Source organism: Carcharodon carcharias, chromosome 15, assembly GCF_017639515.1.
Source record: "Carcharodon carcharias isolate sCarCar2 chromosome 15, sCarCar2.pri, whole genome shotgun sequence".
Classification (NCBI taxonomy): Eukaryota; Metazoa; Chordata; class Chondrichthyes; order Lamniformes; family Lamnidae; genus Carcharodon; species Carcharodon carcharias.
The window spans coordinates 72,813,611-72,834,469 of record NC_054481.1 but is presented as its reverse complement, the minus strand read 5'-3'; the positions used below and the strand labels follow the sequence as shown (position 1 = coordinate 72,834,469).

Sequence of the window (20,859 nt, the reverse complement as noted above, 5' to 3'; positions counted from 1 at the left end):
GGAGAGTCTCATAACCACCCAAACTGATGGTGGGACAAAGGGTAGATGGAAGAAATAGACTCTGTCCCCCACCAGTGAACCTTGACATAGCACCTTTCACTTTGTGGAAACACAGCTGAGTAATTTGGCTTCCATGACGTCTGACCTCTGCTCTAAGATTGCTTTACCCCAAATTTCTTATTTTATTTCTCTTCCATTTTGTATCCTCTCTGCAGTTTGACATTCATGTCTGTCTGATATGAAACTCTATAATCTGTGCAGTTTGTGGTTTATGTAAGTAAAAAATTAAATCAGGGAGCCGGGGAGGGAGAGTTCACTGCTGGAAGCAACAGAAACTGAGAAAATGTGTCTTGTTATTGGTTTACAATAAATTTACAATTGCTACTTTTTATTCATTCATGGGGTATAAGCATCGCTGGCGAGGCCAGCATTTATTACCCATGCCTAGTTGCCCTTGAGAAGGTGGTGGTGAGCTGCTGCCTTGAACCGCTGTGATATAGGTACACCCACAGTGCTGTTAGGGTGGGAGTTCCAGGATTTTGACCCAGCAACAGTGAAGGAACTGCAATATAGTTCAGAGTCAAGATAGTGTGTGGCTTGGAGGGGAACTTGCAGGTGGTGGTGTTCCCATTCATCTGCTGCCCTTGTCCTTCTAGATGGTAGTGGTCGCGGGTTTGGAAGGTGCTAAGGAACCTTGGTGAGTTCCTGCAGTGCATCTTGCAGATGGTACACACTGCTGTCACTGTGCATCGGTGGTGGAAGGAGTGAATGTTTGTAGATGTGGTGCAAATCAAGTGGGATGCTTCGTCGAGGATGGTGCAAAGCTTCTTGTGTCATTGGAGATGCACTCATCCAGGCACATGGGGAGTATTCCATCAAACTCCTGACTTGTGCCTTGTGGAAGATGGGCAGGCTTAGGGGAGTCAGAGTGATTGTGAATCGATTTGACTGTAGATGTTGAGAGAAGGGTTGATAGAAAGTATGTTATAATTACCAGTTATAATTGTAATGTATTTAATGAGCTAGATAGTATTCTTTCCCTTTGTTTCTGTTCGATAAAGAACATGTGATCTCCATATCAGTTTCTTCTCTCTTATTGCTTATTGAAAACCAAAGCATGTTCTAAATGTTACTAGTTCCACGGTGACAGCATCTCTCCTATTTGTAAATTCCATTGATATTTCCCACAGGACACATGAGTAATGATGTGACCATGATGTTATGATGTTGCTGGTCATGTCTGCAGCTACAGCTCATTAAGATTTAAAATGAGCTGACAAAAGCATAAATTTAGACAAGACCACACTGCAGAGGATGATTTGTGTCCAAGAAACAAATCTGACTGGATTCAGGCTGTATTTTCTTAGTGGGCTTCACCAGGAATTGAGTCTGGCCAAAATTTCCCAAAGCAGTGACAGCACTGCTTTCGTTATCCTCTGCTTTGTATCCTGATTGTGCCAGGAGGAATAATTTGGATAATGCCCCTGTTCATATGATTTAGACATGACAGCGTAAAGTAGCCTGGCTATTTCTTTGCAAATAATTTTCCTAACTAATATTGCAGTTTTTGTGTTGAGACATGTATCAGAAGTCTGCCATAGCTCTTCCATTTATGTTTAGTCTAATCTGTTAACAGTAATCTCACTTTGAATGTAAAATATATGATAAACTCATATTTTATATATGATATAATTTAAACTCTGGGTCAGATTGAGGCTAGAGGAAACACAGATGGGTGACAAGTGCCTGCTCTCAACAGCTTGAGGCCAGTTTAGATTTTTACTCATCCATTTAGCCTCAGTCAGTCTTACACCTGAAGATGCATGGGAAATGGTGGCTGGCTGAGTGAAATGTCAGGTGGCAGGTGGGGCAATCCTCGGACAGTCAGTAAAATTAATGGAGGAGAGTTCAAGAGGGCTTTGCAATTGAAGGAGGGCATGATGGTGGGGGTGAAATCGCTGGGCAGGAAGGCCTAAATTTCCCTCAGTGGCCCAGAATAACAGTCCTGCTCCTTGAGACACTTAGGAAGCATCAGAAAAAGTTAAAACACTTGCTGTTATGGACCTCTTGCTGTGTTTCCTCTTCCTGATGGCTTACTGCAGCAACTTCCCTTTGCATACCCCAGCTAATGGAACAGTTGGGCCCTGAAGTCAATTCACAGAATCACAGAATTGTTAGTGTAGGAGGAGGCCATTTGGCCCATCGTTTCTGCACCGGCTCTCGGAGCATTTTAACTTAGTGCCAATCTCTGCATATTGCCTGTAACCCTGCACATTGTTTCTATTTAAATAATTGTCCAATGCCCTCTTGAATGCTTCAATAGAACTTGCCTCCACCACACATCCAGGTAGTGCATTCCAAACCCTAACTACCTGCTGTGTGAAAAAGTTTTTACTCACCTCGCATTTGCTCCTTTTGCAAAACACTTTAAAACTGTGCTCTCTGGTTCTTGATCCGTTTGAGCAGGAACAGTTTCTACCTATCTACTCTTTCCAGACCCCTCATTATTTTGGAAACTTCCACCAAATCTCCTCTTAGCCTTCTCTTCTTCAAGGAGAACAATAGTCCCAACTTCTCCAATCTTTCTTCATAACTAAGGTGTCTCACTCTTGGGATCATTCTCGTAAACCTCCTCTGTACTCCAATGCATTCACATCCTTCCTATAGTGTGGTGCCCAGAACTGTACACAGTACTCCAGCTGAGGTCCAACCAGTGTCCTATATAAGTTCATCATAACCTCCCTGCTCTTGTACTCTATGCCCCTATTATTGAAGCATAGAATACTGTACGCTTTAGAAACAGCTCTCTCTACATGTCCTGCCACCTTTAATGACTTATGTACATATACACCCAGTCCTCTGGGGGTTAAGTTGGCATTCCAGGATGATCCTGGAACAATAAACAGTTTTGGCAGACAACAGCCAGACCCAATAGAGCTTTGTCCTCCAGTCTGATTTGGTGGGGAATGGCTAAACCAGTAACCTACCATAATCTTTCAAGTCTGCGTTCCTTGGACTTAAAGGAGATGAGGGCCATATCAGGGGGATCAGCCAGAGAGAATGTGACTGAGCAGTTCAGTAGCTGTGGAATTGTGGTGAATGGAGAGCCAAAGACTAAAATGGTTAGGATTTTGAGAGTGCAGCTGTAAGTGATTTGGGGATATTTTTTAAAATCTAAGGATATACAGAAGGAGATGGGGATTGGGTGGCAAACAATACAAGGAAGTAATTATAAACGTTCTTATCTGTGATTGGGGTAGTGAGGCCGCATAAGGGGCAAGGTTGAGGGGGTGGCTGTGAATACAGATTAGGGAGTTTATGTAGAGGAATAGATTAAGGGAGGATAGGAAGGCAGTGAAAGGTGGGGAGGAGGAAAGAACAAAAGGGAAGGTCTGTGATTTGGTGAAAGGCAGGAGAGATTAAATGACAAGAGATGTCAAGGTGCCACCAAGAAATGGGTGGAGGTGTAAATGGGAAATACAGAATTATTACTAACAGCTGCTGTCTGTAAAAAAAAATAAAGGGGCTGATCTGAAATTTTTGTACTTTATGTTTGATCTGGAAGACTATAAAGCGCCCAAACGAAAGATGAACTGTTATTCCTCGAGCCAATGTTGAGCTTTATTGGAGCAGTGTAAGAGGCTGAGGACACAGAGGCTAGAGCAGGAGTGGAGCAGAGAATTAAAACAACAGGCAACCAGAAGCTCAGAGTCACACTTGATGTCTGAACAGAAGTGTTCAACAAAGCAGTCACCCAATTTGTGTTTAGTCTTCCCACTGTAAAGACCAGATCATGAACAGCCAATACACTATACTAAATGGAGAGAAATAAAAGTAAATTGCTGCTTCACTTGGAAGGAGTGTTTGGGACCTTGGATGGGAAGAGAGGAGGTAAAAGGCAGTTATTGCAACTTCTGCACTTGCATAGAAAGGTGTCATAGGAAGGGGAGGGGGTTGTTCAGTTTCTTAAGCCCATAATCTTTCTGGAGCCAGAATGGAACCAAATGAGTCAAACTGACAGTGAGTGGACTCGGAGTAATTGGAGAAAAATGGACACTAAGCCAGGGAAGGAAATATTAGGAGTGGTGATCAAGTAAAGCTTGGTCACCAGAGGTTGATTTTAAGGAGTGTAGTCTTAGAGGAGAGTAAGGTGGAGAGGTAGAACTGCAAGGCTTAGTTGGTTTGGAAACACCACCACTAATCGGAGGACAAAGGGAGTGGGTCCCCAAAATCCTGTGTCAAAATCCTAAAACAAATGAAGGTAAAGATCTTCAACTGTAGCCTCTTTTCCTTCATTCTCACAGTATTGGTGTCACAACCATCAAGGTGAAGGTACTGCCACAGTGCTGTTTGATGTGGAATTCCAGGATTTTGACGCAGAGATAATGAAGGAATGATGAAATGTGCACAGTCAATATGGCCTGTGGCTTGAATGGTTCCCATGCACCTGCTGCTGTCCTTGTGCCTCAAGCTGGAACAAGTTGTAGCCTTCAGGGATGCTGCCGAAGAAGCCTTAGAGAATTGCTGCAGGACACTCTACAGCCATGTTACCCCAATAGTGGAAGCACTGGATGTTGCAGCTGGCTGATGAAGCTGCAATCTAGCAGATTGCTTTGTCCTGGACGGTGTTGAGCTTCTTAATTGTTGTTGCAGATGCAACCCATTCAGGCAAGTGGAGAGTGTGCCTTGTGGTTTGCAGAAAAGCTTCCCTGAATCGGGAGCGAATCACTCACTGCAGAATACCTTACTCTCGAAGTCACGGCATATGTGGCTGGTCAACTGAGCTTCTAGTTGATGGTGATTGCCCTACCTCACCCCGGGCAGGATGTTGATGATGGGGGTTTTGTCAATGCAATATATCATTAAGCATTGAAGGAGGTGGAAGTGGTTAGAATCTCTCTTGTTTGGGGTGGTCATTAACATTTGTGTGGTACAAATGTTAATTGTCACTTTCTAGCCCAAGCTTGGGTATTGAACAGATCTTGCTGCCTGAGGGCATGTACTGTTACCTTACCTGAGGAGCTGCGAATGGAACTAAAGGTTTTGCAATCGTTCGTGTTTATCCCTACTTCTGACCTCATGATGAAAGTAAAGTCATTGATGAAGCAGTTGAAGTTGGTTGGACCTAGGATACTACCCTGAGGAACTCCTGCAGAGATGTCCTGGAACTGCGATGACTGACCTCCAACAACCACAATCATCTTCCAGCAGCCAGTGAAAACTATTCCCCTGATCTCCATTGACTTCAGTTTTCCTTGAGAAAATGCACCCTTGATGTCAAAGGCACTCAGTTTCACCCTGCCTCCTGGAATTCAGCTCTTTTATCCATGTTTAGACCAAGGATATAATAAAGTCCAGAGCTAAATGTCCTGAGCAAACCCAAACTGAGCATTGGTGAGCAGGCAGTTGGTGACCTGCTTGATAGCTCTGTTGATAATTCCTTCAATTACTTTGGCCAGTTTGGATTTATCCACTTTTTTTGTGGACCAGGCATTACTGAAGAATTTTCCACATTGTCTAGTGTTGTAGCTGGTGTTATGATCCCTGGAGAGACCAATAATTTTCAAAAATTGATTTGAGTTCCCAGTGACTGACTGAAAGGATCACATGACCAGATTTCACATTGGAGTGCTTAACTGTAACAAACTAAAATCATCAACAACATTGACTCAACTTACTTGAGTATTGCTGAAAAAAGACATTTTGTTGAAGCTTTTTGTCTTGCACTCATTAGGACAATTGCAAGAATACCAATGTCAGGGGAAGCAACAATGTTATGTTGTATGAGAGGAGAGTGCTGATTGGTGGACAAGTGGACTCTGGTAGAGGTGTTGCCATGGAGAATGCACCAACTAATGTGACAGTTAACTAGACAACATTTGTTAAATAATCCTCAGTGTGCTATAAGTTACACTGACAACCAATTTAAGATTGTCAGTCAGGCTCAGAGTGTGGCACATTTGCGTGTACTGGAAACTACATATGTTAATACACAGGCCCCTCTTCTTTGTGGACAGAAAGAACATGTACATACACTGCACCTGTCTCAGCTGAACAAAATAAGTGGTAGCCATTCGCTGGCCCATTTCTCAGGGAAATGCCTTGACCAATCACAGTCAGTCTGCCTGGTTTAAAATTTCAAACAACGCTTGGCAGTCTCCCCCCCACCGCCTGCCCTCGCCTTTTTTCCCTTACCCCCTCCCACCCTCTCTCTGTCCAGGGCCTGAGGGTCTGCAAGCCAACCCATAAGAAAGCCAGCTGCTGCTTTTTGTGTCCAGGTGTGAAAGCTGACACTTAAGTTTGGATAGGCCTTGACCTGAAATCCTGGTCCCCATGGCAGCCAGGCCACATAAGCTTACCGTCAGGCAGAACTTAGAAGATCACCTGCTTCCATCCATTGCTCTATTTTACCTTTACAAGACAGTTTAAAACATAACCACCTCTGAAAGCTCATACTTGTAACACTGGACTGGAGCAGTGAACATTTTATTCATTCATGGGATGTGGGCATCACTGGCTGGACCAGCATTAGTTGCCCATCTCTAATTGAGAACTGAGTGGCTTGCTAGGCATTTAGGAACCAATCACATTGCTGGAGTCACATGTAGGCAGATTTCCTTCCCTAAAGAACATTAATAAGCCAGGTGGATTTTTATTACAATCGACAAATTCCAGATTTTAAAATAATTAAATTCAAATTTCACCATCTACCATGGTGGGATTCGAACCCGGGTCCCCAGAGTATTACCCTGGGTATCTGGAGTACTGAGTCACTGGAGTACTAGTCCAGTCACAATGCCACTGTCTCCCCTAGATGCTGCCTATTATTTGTTTAATTGTCCACTATCATTTGTGACTGGTTATAACATGATTGCAGAACTATAATTACCTGATCTGATGGTTGTGAGATTTTTAGTTATATATAGCATGCATGCTTCTACTGTTTAGCTTAGAGCCCTGTATTGTAGCTTCACCAGCTTTGCATCTCATTTTCAGGTATGCCTGGTGCTGTTCCTGGCGTACTGTTTTCTCCTCATTTGGAAGGAGTTGTAAGACTGCAGAAAGCTACAAAGCTTAGGGAGCGGTAAGACTGAAGAGGCATCACCAAGATGAGAACTTAGTGTTGGGGAAGAGGAATTATTGTAGGTCATTGAGATCAGCAAGATTTAGTGCAGGACAGGATCTAGGCAGCAAGTTAAGTATGAGTTAAGGCCTATGGAGGATTGAGGTACGATCCAACACCCCATCCCCCCACAAGGCCCTGGACCAACCTGACGTGACCTGACATCCCTGCTGCCACCCGCCTCAGACCCCCCCAAGGCTCAACCCGACGCTACTCACTTACCTTATATACTTACCTTCTCGCTGGCTTGCCAAGGACATTTAAGCCTGGCTGGACCTTTAAACTTACCTGGTTTATGGCAGCTAGTGCTCTAAAAAGGGGGCGAGATGTATTTACCTTGGCTCTATAACCCTTGATGCTAGGCCCCAGTCACGTGCTGCACTGCCCAGATCTCAGCCCACCTGAGTCAGAAGGTCGGGCGCGATAGGATAGCCTGGATTTCAGGGTAAGACTTTCGAATGGAGTGGCAACCCAATTCAATTGCCACTCCATCGGAAGTTATGGCGCAAAATGTTTGCAATCGTGGTGTTATATTTGACCCTGAGATGAACTTCCAACCACATATTCACACCATTGCTAAGACTACCTATTTACACCTCCTTAATGTCATCTGACTCCACCCCTGTTCAGCTCATCTGTTGTTGAAACACATTGTTACCTCTAGTTGTGACTATCTCAGTGCACTCCTGGCTGCTTTGCCACAGTTTATTCTCTGTAGACTTCAGGTCATTCAAAACTTTGCCCGTGTCTTAACTTGCAACAAGTCCTGTTCCCCTGTCACCTCTTTCCTCACTGATCTACACTGGTTCCTGGTCAAATTACATGTTGATTTTAAAATTCTCATCCTTGTTTTCACAGAATCACAAGGTGCAGAAGAGGCCCTTCGGCCCATCGAGTCTGCACCAACAAGTGAGAAACACCTGACCTCCCTACCTAATCCCATTTACCAGCACTTGGCCCATAGCCTTGAATGTTATGACCTGCCAAGTGCTCATCCAGGTACTTTTTAAAGGATGTGAGGCAACCCGCCTCCACCACCCTCCCAGGCAGTGCATTCCAGACCATCACTACCCTCTGGGTAAAAAAGTTTTTCCTCACATCCCCTCTAAACCTCCTGGCCCTCACCTTGAATTTATGCCCCCTTGTGACTGACCCTTCAACTAAGGGGAACAGCTGCTCTCTATCCACCCTGTCCATGCCCCTCATAATCTTGTACACCTCGGTCAGGTCACCCCTCAGTCTTCTCTGCTCCGACAAAAATAACCCAAGTCCATCCAACCTCTCTTCATAACTTAAATGTTTTATCCCAGGCAACATCCTGGTGAATCTCCTCTGCACCCCTTCCAGTGCAATCACATCCTTCCTATAATGTGGTGACCAGAACTGCACACAGTACTCCAACTGTGGCCTCACCAAGGTTCTATACAACTCCAACGTGACCTCCCTACTTTTGTAATCTATGCCTCGATTGATAAGGGCAAGTGTCCCATATGCCTTTTTCACCACCCCACTAACATGCCCCTCCTCCTTCAGAGATCTATGGACACAAACGCCAAGGTCCCTTTGTTCCTCAGAACTTCCTAGTGCCATGTCATTCATTGAATTCTTCCTTGTCAGATTACTCCTTCCAAAGTGTATCACCTCACACTTTTCAGGGTTAAATTCCATCTGCCACTTATCTGCCTATTTGACCATCCCTTCTATATCTTCCTCTAGCCCAAGACACTCAACTTCAATCATTTCAAATCCATCTGTGACATTGCTCTTCCTTATCTTTGTGATCTTCTCCAGCTCCACAACCCACCACAATATCTGTGCTCCCCTAATTCTGGCCCCTTGAGCACCCCCAATTTTAATTGCTCTACCATTGCTGACCATGATTTCAGCCTAGGTCCTGAGCGCTGGAATTCCTTCCCTAAACTTTTCCACTTCTCTAACTCGTTTTCCTCCTTCAAGTTTCTCCTTACAACCTACCTTTTTGACCAAGCTTTTGCTCATCATCTGACACAATATCTCCTCTTGTGGCTTGGTGTCATATTTTGTTTGATAATGCCTCATTGAAGCACACCTTGGGACAACTTATTATGTTAAAGGCACTTCATAAATATAAGTTGTCATTGTGGCCTTTAGTGTTATGTTGCCTGTGGAATCCCCCAAGGAATTGATGTAACCGGCTGTCTTTAGCTGCGTGTGCTGCTGCTTGTGGGGGTGGGGGTGGTTGTGCGGGTAATGGGGAGGGGCAGCGATTTCCACATTCAAGAAAGCATGTTGTCGACTTTCCTCATGATAAAATCATGTCAATCTCCTTCCCATTGGGAAGGAATCAGCTGCCCACTTGGAGTGTAGCTTGGATTGGGAATACTGTGAACTTCTCAAAAGTTCTCCTTTATTTGAACATCCTCTTATTTCTTTCTGTCTTTCGTGTGTATATTTAAACTACAACCTTTACTGACCTCTTTGAATTACCAAGGTGGAGGGCTTCTTAAACTAAATTTTGTATGGTAATCCAATTTGGTTCTCCTAATTAATAATTAATAAAAACACACTCTTTTCAATGCCATGAGAGTCGTTTTAATGTTTATATTAAAACTGACACACTAACAAATGCTTTATAATTCACATCTCCTGTTTTGTAAAACATCAGGGAAACTTTTCTTTTGTAGTTTGTTTTTTTAGAAGTGCCCGCGATTGATTCTGTTTGTTTTCAGAATCATCAAACCTCACTTGCTTATACATTCAACTCCAGATGAACCCACTGACCCCAGCAGGCAAACTGTAGAATTCCAATGCAGCAAAGCCACTTCCCATTCCCTCCCACTCGATACAATCCCTGGTCCAAGCATAACACTTTGTGGGCTGTTTTTGCTGTATTGGGAGGCTTTATTGGGACAACCCAGTTCCTGGAATAGTTTTCTCTCTGAAAATCAGCTGCAGGCCTTTCACATTATCTGCCAGGGTAAAGCTTCTGCACTTTATAGACTTACCTGAGGCAAATGTAATTTTTAATTAATCAGTCTAATCAGAATACTGATCAGATCATTTGAATTGATTGTTTATCGTTTGTTTATATATAATTGTGCCAATCTATGAAGGAAATGAGGCTCTTTTAAATATAAAATTTTTCTCTGGATCTAAAATGACCCTTATTATCTATTACTTGTCTTTATTGGTCTAAGTGGTCAACTTACTAAATATGGTCAATCTCTGACTTATTTCAAGAGCAGCAGCAGCAGAGTTCAGATGCCAAACAACTTTCTTTTATGAACAATCTTGTTTTTTGGGCTGAACTTGTGGGATAGATGTTTAACAAGGCTGTAGTACAAATATTTGAAGTTTGCCTGTCCTAGTTCTGCAGTAAATAGAAATCCTGCTCTGAACAAAAGTGTTCTTGCTAAGCCACTGAACAGTGATTTGATCACATTAACTCCTTCATTACTAGGTAGGAGTTACTAATCCGTCTCTATTATCGGGTGTTCTCCAAGGGGTGCCATTCCAAATATTTCTCTGTCGTCCACAAAATTCAAAATGATTTAAGTCATTCTTTATTGATTTACAAAACAAACAGTGGTTTTATTGGAACAGACAGCATGATTTTAAAATGCTAAGGGTGTTTAACAGTCAGAGATAGCTGCAGCAAATCAAGGTAGAATAGTAAGAGGCTTAAGGAGAATGTAATAGACAGGTGAAATGAGCAGACATGCAACGGATGAAATTTAATGCAGAAAAGTGCAAAGATATTCATTTTGGGAGGAGGAATGAAGAGAGGCAATAAAGGTAATATAAACTAAGTAGTACAATTTTAAAGGAGACGCAGGAACAGAGAGACCTAATGCTGTGTGTACACAATTTCTGAAGTTGTAAAGGCTGTTAAAAGGCATCAAGGATCCTTGAAAACCAAGGAAGTTATGCTTAAACTTTATAAAACATTGGTCAGCCCCAGTTGGGCATCACACTTGAAGAATGTAAAGGCCTGGTAGAGGATGCAGAGAAGATTTACTAGAATGGACCAGGAATGTGGGCATCAGTTATGTTGGGAGACTAGGGAAGCCAGGGTTATTGTCCTAAGTGGAGACTTGAAAGGTGTTCAAAATTAATGAGTTTTGATAAAGTAAGGAGGAACTGTTTCCAATGGCAGAAGGGTTAGTAATTAGAAGATACAGATCTAATAAAGCTGTCAAAGGAACCAGAAGTAACATGAAAACACATTTTATACAGAAAGTGTTTTGATGTGGAATGCACTGCCTGAGTGGATGATGAAAGCAGACTCAAGATTTGGGAAGGGAATTGGATAAATACTTGAATGAAATAAAATGGGTAAGGAGCAGGATTGTTGGTCTATTTGGATACTGTAGAGTAAAAGGTTAACTCTAGCACTACTCTAATTGTAGCTACTGAGTATGTGTGCAAGGAGCTATATTGTAATGATGTCACTCGGAGAGAGATGAGTGAAAAGAATCTTAAGAGAAGAGTGATAGCTCTGTCCTGATGTTCTGTAATATTTTATATAGTTAGTTATGTGAGTAAAAGTACTTTTAAGGAAAGATCTTTCCCTTCAGCCAGATCTGTTACTAGAGTAAGATACCCAGTGTCACAACAACAGATGGTGGCAGCAGTGACTACACCCACAGAGAAACAGTAAAAAACAGTGCGAAGTAGCCTGAAGAGAAGCCCAGCAGCAGCAGACAGCAGCGGTTGAAAGACTTAATGGCCAACCTGCTAGTCAGACCGGAGGGAAACCATGAGAACAATTCAGCGACGAGCACAGAAAGCACTGTGAGAACCCCGACCCAGGGTGAGCAATGACTTTTACCCTATCTCTCCCAGAAGTGTTCCAGAATTCATTCATAAATGATCTCTACTGATTGGCTGATGATTGTGAGTACAGAGCATTAAAATACTTCTTGATAAGAGATAGAATAGTGGTCGGTGTCTTAGAAGAAACCCTGTCAGAATTTCTACAATCTAGGGAAAATTTGACACTGAGTAAAATTGGCTAGGGAGACCGAAGAGCAAAGTCAAGTCTTTATAAAGGGTAAGAGAGAAATCCCACAGAAATAACCTGATGAAGCCATTCCATTTGTTGAGTACAAAACTGAAAGTACATCGCAGCAGCAATCAGGGAAATGTGTTAAAAGGATGCCAACCACTATTTTCCAATGTCCCCACTGTGGCAGGTAGAAGGTCCACAGGCGTGAAGAATGTCCTACCCAAAACACACAGTGCCATGTGTGTGGCAAGGTTGGTCAAACCTTATGTCATTCAAAAAAGCCTATGTTTGCAAAACAAAAAGAAAAATATTTTCAAAGGAGCTCTATGCAAGAAATACAGGAACCAGTCAACCAGGAAATCACCTTCCTGGAGGAAATGAAATAAATACTGGAGCGCTAACATTGAAGTCAATGGACATCATGCAGAATTTAGATTGGATACAGGAGCTGGAATCTCAGTTTTATCTGACAGAGTTCAATGGCTGCAAAAAATTACTCTGCATTCTCTTTTCAATCCAATTCCAAGGTCGAGGAGGAATTAAGCTAAATGTCAAAGATCAGCTTGATGCAATATTAAAATAAAAAGATAAGGTAATCCCTGTGCCACTATATGCCATTCAGAACCAGGGATACTCTTTGTTGAGCAGAGAAGCCTATATAGGTCCAAACCTAACCCTTAAAGTCAGTGAAGTCAATGAACAAGAACAAGGCAATGAATTTAGAGGAGAATTTCCAAAACTCTTCAGAGGCTTTGGAAAATTGAAAACTGTATACCATATCATGCTCAAGACAAATGCAAAACTCATTTGTCAGTTTACACCCAGGAATGTCCCACATCCGCTTCTAAAATGGATAAAGTGAGATTGAGGTAATACTTCAACAAGGGGTTATTACACCAGTCACTAAACCAACCTGGTGGGGCTCTGGTATTGTACCAGTCCCAAAACCAAATAGCTCCAACCAAATCTGCATTGACCTGACACAACTGAATAACGCAGTAGAATGAATAATGCATCCAATGGCATCAGTAGACGAAAACTTTGCCAAACTCGCGAAGAGTACAATCTTTACCAAGCTCAACGCAAATGGTGGTTTCTGGCAATTACTGCTAGATCAAGAGTCTAAATATCTAACCTTCATAACACCCTTTGGACATCACGTCCATGCTGGAAATTTTCCAAAGGGCAATGTCCAACATACTATGGATGGATACTATGGAAGGTGTCATATGTCACATAGAGGATGTTTTAATCCATAACTTAACAAAGGAAGAACATGACAAAAGAGTAAGAGAAGTATTAAGAACAGTACAAGATGCTGGCTTAACATTAAACAACAAATGTGATTTTTCCAAATCCACAATAAAATTACTAGGCCATGTTATACAGCCGCAATCACTGCAGAGCTGCGAAAGACAAAAAACCCTAAGGGAATTCTGCCAGCCAGGAATATCACCGAATTACAAAGGGTATGGTCAACCAATTGGGAAAACTCCTACCCCACCTAGTTCAAGTAAATGAACCTCTTAAGACAACTTTTGCGACAAGACCAGGTATGGTTCCTGGCTGAGCATCAACAGCAATCCTTTGAACGAATCAAAACAATATAGATATTTTTGGAGGTCCTAATCCACTATGATCCCAAACTTCCAACTATTGTAGTGATGGGTGTATCAGCAACAGGACTGGGAGCAGTGTTATTCCAGGTCCAGAATAATGGAACAAGAAGACCTGCCTATTACGCATCAAGGCCCTTAACTGAAACTGAACAGTGCTATGCTGTAACAGAGAATGAAGCCCTTGCAGTGACTGGGGAATGAGAATAATTCTCTGATTACATCTTGAGCCTGCAGTTCAAGATTGAAATTGATCACATCAAGGAGACCTCAAAGATGCCACCCAGAATCCAGTGATTCAGACTGAGGCTGATGTGATATAATGCTATTACGGAGTGTGTGCAGAATACCAACAAATGAGCTGGTAGGTGCTAGTTAAATACCTAACAGACATGAAGCTGTGTCTTTTAAGAATCAAAAAACATTTTTCATTGTGACATGGAGGATGCCAATATAGTGATTCGGGCATTGCATGGCAAGACAACTAGAGGTTGTCAGAACTGAGGATGTGCATGTGGAGGAAGCCGATGAATGTAAAATGGGATCGTCATCTGAACTGTACCAGATTGGATGAGTGCAAAGATTTCTAATGTAAAGAAGGAAAAGAGTGGGAGACCAAGGCCTTTGGGAACTTTGATTGAATTGAAAGTGATTCAGAAGATGGACCATGATGTACAACATAGTTTCCTTACAAGTCACCAACAATGTTGCCATAATGGGAAATTGGGCAATGGCAGATGACTCACTGAAATGAACAAGAACCAAGTTCCAGGGACAAAATTCTGGTAGGATGTCCATACAGAAAACCTTATCAATAATCATGGATTAGACAAATTTCAAATTTCATAATATTTAAGAGTATAAGAGCAGTAGGATTGTAGTTGGAATACTGAGAATGCAGAGGTGAAAATGAGCAATCAGTTGACTAGAAGCAAAGAGATTGATGAACACAAGGCAGAGTGAGTTTGGAGACTCCATCAGAATGTTATTGGAATATGTGCAGACTGACCAAGGGTAAAACTTCATTTCATTCAAGAGAATGGAACAGAGGGAGGTTCTTCACCAATATTATATGGATATAAGGCCTTTTGACATTTTACTACATACTAGGCACTATTTAGAGGCAAGTTATTGTTGGAGGTGAAAATTGATCCAAAAGGTTTAGCTTTTTCTTTAGGAGAGCTTGTTCATGCATCGTCAGTTTATACAAAAGCAGACTGGAAATCAGAATCGCCAGAATCTATAAGAGACTGATTTTACAATGGGCCTGAAGGAATGTTAAGGAAAGATAGGAAGATAGCAGTTGATATATTTCAATTAAATATTTGGAAGCTCTAATGATACTGGTTTGGGATGTTTCTGACTAGTCGGGGACTGCGGATGCGATAAACAGAACATTAATGAGGGGGCTGAGCTATGATGTGGTACCAGATATAACAGCAGGATTAAGATATGAAACTTTCTATTCAATTAGAATATCAGGTTCTCCGCAGGCAGTTTTGGGAGGGTCTGAAAAGTGAAATCATCAGCAGCATTTGTTGAAATAACAGAATACTCTAACAAAACAGGGAATTCAAAGAATTCTCTACAATTTTTTCCCTACAGTGCAGGAAATAAATGTGAGAGATTTGATGTTTGATTCCTTTGCTTTAGACCGATGGCATTACCCTCTTATCGACTGACTGGGTAGTTTACATTCTGTGAGTGATCAGACTTATGTCTCATCTTTTTTGGTTGTGCTGGTTAAAAGGGTGGGGAGGAGAAGTGGAATGGAATGAATTTTTGGAATATCTTGGATGATCAGGTGGGGAGAAGGAAGAATAGGGTAATTTTGGTGTGATGCAATTTATTCCTTTCTACTCTTAACCTTTCCATATTATTTTTGTTTTCTCAGCATTTTCTCTGAGGAGATCTGCAGAACAGGATAAACGTGGATCTCAAACCCACAGCTTCAAAGGTATGATAATTTCTCTCTGTCCTTCCAGATTGTTATTTCTATAACTGAAAAAGAAACCGTTTGGAAGAGCTCTGCTAGTTTAGTTGGTTGTTATTATGTGTCATCATAGAGCATGGGGCGTTTGTGTTTGATCTCTGGTCTGTGTTGAATTTGGTGATCTCAGCGGAGGTATTGCTGGGGGCCCACAATTGCTTCAACACCTCTAGGCTAAGGAGGGGAAAGATTGGCGAATGGTTATAGTTGCTGCTGGAAATGCATGAGGTCGCGGGCGGTGGAAATTGGCCTCTGACTGTCACACTAAACAGGCTATAATAAATGGGCTGCGTGTTCTGCATCCCTGGAGTGGGCAGGTGTAAACAGGCTGCTGGCTTGTTAGCACCTGTTTTACTAAGACCCTGCAAAGTATAGTATGAGGTGGGATAAATTTGTACTCCAGCAGTGCTTTATTGAAATAGTTTTTGAAATATTTTGATGCCATTAACACTTAGCAAAGCTGGCAAATAAATACTTAGCAATGGTGCTTTCATAAAAATTGATTTACTCACTTGCCGGCCAGTTTGAACAAAAGTGAGCAGCATAATCTCCCGAAAATGTGAGCAGATTTGCCTGTCTGATTAACTGGCTAAATGGTAGCAAGAAATAGATGTGAAGTTCTTTACACACTCATATGTAGCATTGCACTTTTGGGAGGTAGTTATTAAAAGCTGCCAGTTTTCTTTTTCCATTTTCATTTTGATGGAATGACTCAAGTTTTTGATCCCTTCTTCACTCAAACATTCATAGTCATAGAGTTATACAGCCTAGAAACAGGCCCTTTGACCCATCATGTCTGTGCCATCCATCAAGCACCAATCTATTCTAATCCCATTTTCCAGCACTTGGCGTGTAGCCCTGTGTACTATGACATTTCAAAGGCTCATCTAAACACTTCTTAAATGTTGTGAGGGTTCCTGCCTCTACCACCCCCTCAGGCAGTGTGTTCCAGATTCTAACCACCCTCTGGGTGAAAACATTTTTCCTCAAATCCCCTCTAAACCTCCTGCCTCTTACCTTAAATCTTTGCCCCTGTTATTGACACCTCTACTAAGGGAAAAAGTTTCTTCGTATCTACCCTATCTGTGCCCCTCATAATTTTGTATACCATTATCAGGTCCCCCCTCAGCCTTCTCTACTCCAAGGAAAACAACCCTAGCCCATCCAGTCTCTCTTCATAGCTGAAATGCTCTAGCCCAGGCAACATCCTGATGAACCTCCTCTGCTCCCTCTCCAGTGCAATCATAAGTTTGACTGTTTCTATGTAATTCTACATAAATAACTATGGAACTATTTATAAAAAAAAACAATATGAATCCAGGAATAAGAAAACAAAGTTTTCATGTTTGGTTATTTTTTGGATGAGAATTTCATCTGTAATAGCACACACTTGAATGAGATGGATGCAGTTTCAATTAAAGATAAAATTGAAACCAAGATTAATCTTAGATTAAAGATTTTAATTGAGAGATTAAATTCAATATTTGCTTGACAGCCTCAAAAAAATAGTTTGTATCTGAGGTCCTACTACCTGCAAAATTATTTTCAGGAAAGAAGCAAATAATTTTTGCCTGTAATAGGGAACCTGCAAGATTAAGTTATCCATTAAATTGTCCTGATAAAACCAACTATAATAATTCCATAAAAACAAAAAAACTGCGGATGCTGGAAATCCAAAACAAAAACAGAATTACCTGGAAAAACTCAGCAGGTCTGGCAGCATCGGCGAAGAAGAAAAGAGTTGACGTTTCGAGTCCTCATGACCCTTCGACAGAACTTGAGTTTGAGTCCAAGAAAGAGTTGAAATATAAGCTGGTTTAAGGTGTGGTGGGGGGGGGGGGAGCGGGAGAGAGAGAGAGAAGTGGAGGGGGGTGGTGTGGTTGTAGGCAAAACCTACAACCACACCACCCCCCTCCACTTCTCTCTCTCTCTCTCTCTGTTCCCCCCCACCAACCGCGCCCACCACCACCACCAACACCACCCCCCCCCCCCCCCCCCCCCCCAAACTCCTTAAACCAGCTTATGATTCAACTCTTTCTTGGACTCGAACTCAAGTTCTGTCGAAGGGTCATGAGGACTCGAAACGTTAACTCTTTTCTTCTCCGCCGATGCTGCCAGACCTGCTGAGTTTTTCCAGGTAATTCTGTTTATAATAATTCCATTGTAGCTGCATTTGTGAAAAGTGCAACTTTAAATAAAACCACGTCAACCAAATCATATTTTCCTATTACAACCGATGTTAATGTGGTTGGGTTTTGTAGGACCTTGTCAGAGAAAAAAATAAAACATAAGCTGTTAATTGAAATATTGTATATTCCTATATTTGTAAATGAAATAACTTTTAAAATAAACTGAATTTAAAAATAAAATAAATATGCTAATCCTTTCTACTTGCCTCCCACTCACCGGCCCTACCTCTTGCCACTTCCCCTTCAGTTGCTTGGGCCCTAAGCTCTGGAATCCCTTAAACCTCTTTGTGTCTCTACATCTTTTTCCTTAAAACCTGCCTCTTTGATCAAATTTTTGGCCATCTACCCTAATATCTATCTCCTTTAGTGGCTTGCCGCTTTGCTTTATAAAGCTTCCCTGAAGCACCTTGGGATATTTTATTAAGATAGAGCTGCTACATGAATATAAGTTATTGTTGATTCCTGAATTGTGAAAAGTGGTGTGCTTTGTAGCTTTGCAGTCAGTGAAGTGTTGATGGTACTTGTCAGAGAGACTGATAGGATTTGAACCTGTATCAGGAAACTCCAAAGGATTTCAAACCCATTATCTTAGTCACTCAGCTATGAATACAGGCGCCAGGAGCTGTTGATGCCAAAGATTAAGCCTATGAAGAATATGAGGCAGGGGTGACTTGTTAGTGTTAGATAGCTGAGATCCCATCTCATTAAGAGCAGCTTCACTGAATCACGAGAACAATGTTTTTTGCACACTTATCAGAGAGTAGCGTCCTTTCAAATTCTACAAGTTTTAAATGAAATCCTTGCACCTCGCAGCTAGCCGTCACATGCTAACCATGAATGTCAAAGTCGGCATGGTACCCAGTCCCTTACGACATAGCCAAACGCCAAACTGCCCTTTACCAGTAATTCCAGTCTATCTCAACTCTGTACAGAAACATTATTTGGCTTCTTTGCTGTACCTTCCACTTGTATGAACTTTCCTCTGGACTAACTTAAAGCTCTTGTGTGTCCCTTGAGAGTCTAATGTGAGATCAAGTCTGTTGTTGCTAAGTATTATGAACTTCTTGTAATGAAGGTGGTTAAACCCTTCAGGGCCCCACCCTCCAGCCCTGGGGTGGATAAGAAGTGAACTAACTCTTTTTGTTATGGGTTTCATGGTCTTGCAGAGTTAAAGGTGTCCTCAGGCAACTGATAAAGTGCCTTCCTTATGTTTCTGATGTGAGGTAAAGCAGTAGCATTGGAATGGACACCAGTTAATCCTCATCGTGGGAACAGGATTCTGGTAACCATAAGTCATTAAGAACTAACCTCCTAAGTTAGAAAGATTCATAAATTCCTGTGTGAGTCCATCATTTATGCTCTAGTTGCTGTAAGATGCTATCATGCATACTTCGTGATCAAGTTTATGTGCCGTAAATAAAGAGCAAGCAGATAACTAAGGAAAGCTTATGGACAGTTAGAGACCAAAAAAGCAACTTGTGTGTGGAGGCACAAGATGTGATCCTAGTTCTTAATAAATACTTTGCATCTATTCTCACAAAACAGAGGGATGAAACAAGCATTGTAGTTAAGGAGAAGTGTAAAATATATTGGATGGGATAAACATAGAGTCAGGGAGGAAATACTAAGGTGTTTAGCATCCTTGAAATTGGATAAATCCCCAGGTCTGGATGAAATGTATCCTGACTGCTAAAGGAAGCAAAGGAAGAAATAGCGGAGACTCTGACCATTATTTTCCAAACCTCTCTGGATGCAGGTGTGGTACTGGAGGGCAGTTAAAATTGTACCGTAGTTTAAAAAGGGAGAAAGGGATAGACTGAGTAATTACAGATCAGTCAGCCTAATCTCAGTGGAGAGAAGATTATTGGGAAGAATTGAGTTACGTTAAAATAGCTATTTGGAGAGGCATGGATTAATCAAAGACTGGTAGCATAGACTTATTCAAGGAAGGTCATGTCTGACTAACTTGATAGAAGTTTTTGAGGAGGTAACAAGGAGGGTTGATGAGGGTAATGTTGTTTGATGTAGTCTACATTTGAGCAAGGCTTTTGAGAACGTCCCACATAGCAGACTGATCAAAAAATTAAAAGCTCATGTGATCTAAGGGAAAATAGCATGTTGATCCAAAATTGCATCAGCGGCAGAAACCAATGGGTTATGGTCACCTGTGTTTTTGCGACTGGAAAACTGTTTCCAGTGGGGTTTTGCAGGGCTCAGTACTGGGTCCATTGCTAGTCATGGTATATATCAATGATTTATTCTTATTTAGGAGGCATGATTAAGAAGTTTGCAGATAATATGAAAATTAGCCATGTGGTTGATGTTGAGGAAGAAAACTGCAAACTGCAGAAGGTATCAATGGACTAGTTAGGTGCGTAATGCTCCCGATAGCCAGTCGGTGAAGAAAAAATCCAAAGCCAATCTTTACTTGGGAAAACAAAAATAAAAATATCTGGAAAAACTCAGCAGGTCTGGCAGCATCTGTGGAGAGAAGCACAGTTAACGTTTTGAGTTCGCATGACTCTTCAACAGAGCTAAGGAAAAATAGAAAAGGGGTGAAATATAAACTGGTTTAAGGGGGGGGTGGTGTTGGGACAGGAAGAGCTGGATAGAGGGCCAGTGATAGGTGGAGATAACCAAAAGATGTCACAGACAAAAGGACAAAGTGGTGTTGAAGGTGGTGATATTATCTAAAGGAAGGTGCTACTAAGGGTAGAAAGCAGGACGAGCAAGGTACAGATAGCCCTAGTGGGGTGAAGGAATTGAAAAAGGCTAAAAGGTAGAGATGAAACAATGGATGGAAATACATTTAAAAATAATGGAAATAGATGGGAAAAGAAAAATCTGTATAAATTATTGGAAAAAACAAAAAGGAGGGGGAAAATCGGAAAGGGAGTGGGGATGGAGGAGAGAGTTCATGATCTAAAATTGTTGAACTCAATATTCAGTCCGGA

At 41.7% G+C, this 20,859-nt stretch overlaps 1 protein-coding gene across 13 annotated transcripts in view; it reads left to right on the top strand.

Annotated features, from left to right (window-relative positions):
* The window catches only part of LOC121287988 (inactive rhomboid protein 1-like), a 393,414-nt gene that overhangs the window by 132,811 nt on the left and 239,744 nt on the right, over positions 1–20,859 (top strand). For all 13 annotated transcript variants that reach the window (XM_041206186.1, XM_041206191.1, XM_041206172.1 and 10 more), the window contains one exon: positions 15,621–15,683. The gene's annotated coding sequence lies outside the window, so the exon portion shown is untranslated. The remainder of the gene's footprint in view (positions 1–15,620; positions 15,684–20,859) is intronic.